Source organism: Micropterus dolomieu, unplaced genomic scaffold (genome assembly GCF_021292245.1).
Source record: "Micropterus dolomieu isolate WLL.071019.BEF.003 ecotype Adirondacks unplaced genomic scaffold, ASM2129224v1 contig_5357, whole genome shotgun sequence".
In the NCBI taxonomy this organism is placed as follows: domain Eukaryota; kingdom Metazoa; phylum Chordata; class Actinopteri; order Centrarchiformes; family Centrarchidae; genus Micropterus; species Micropterus dolomieu.
Genome location: NW_025734346.1, coordinates 351 through 932, shown reverse-complemented (window position 1 = coordinate 932; position 582 = coordinate 351). Strand labels below are relative to the sequence as shown.

General features: G+C 48.1%; 1 non-coding gene across 1 annotated transcript; it reads left to right on the top strand.

Annotated features, from left to right (window-relative positions):
* Positions 1-434: 434 nt before the first annotated feature.
* Positions 435-506, top strand: trnaq-cug. The gene has a single exon. It is a non-coding gene; the product is annotated as a tRNA-Gln (tRNA).
* The last annotated feature ends 76 nt before the right edge of the window (positions 507-582 follow it).

Below are 582 nucleotides of genomic sequence, written 5' to 3'. Positions count from 1 at the left end.
GACTCCAAAAATACAGCGAAAGTCATTAAGAGCGATGTTCAGCGTCAAGAAGAACACCGAGTCCTGGAAGCGATGCCCCACAGAGCCCCGAAGAGACACGAAGAGAGAGAGAGAGAATCAACTGAGGCTGCACAGAAAAAGGGTTTGAAAGAGGCCAATGCTTTTGAGTTACATGACGGATGCATACTTTGAATTCTGTCTTGTACTCATCATAAAAACGAGGTTTCACTGAGATGTGAACTCAGATTTCTGCGTTTTGAGGCCACAGTGCTCAAAACGAAGGGGCCAGTACGGTCCATCAGAAGTACTTGTCGGATCACGGCCAAATAGCTTGGGGAACCCCCTCCCCCGACAGCTTTCCCACGCCTTGTCTCTGCAGAGATGACATTCATGGTGATATCATGTAGGAAGGAGCTTGGCACCCCCTGCGTTGCGGTTCCATGGTGTAATGGTTAGCACTCTGGACTCTGAATCCAGCGATCCGAGTTCAAATCTCGGTGGGACCTGGTTTTAAGCGCAAATGCCGCAGACCTTAGTCTGATCTTGTTGTATGTGGAAATTTTGGCTATGATAATATGTCAT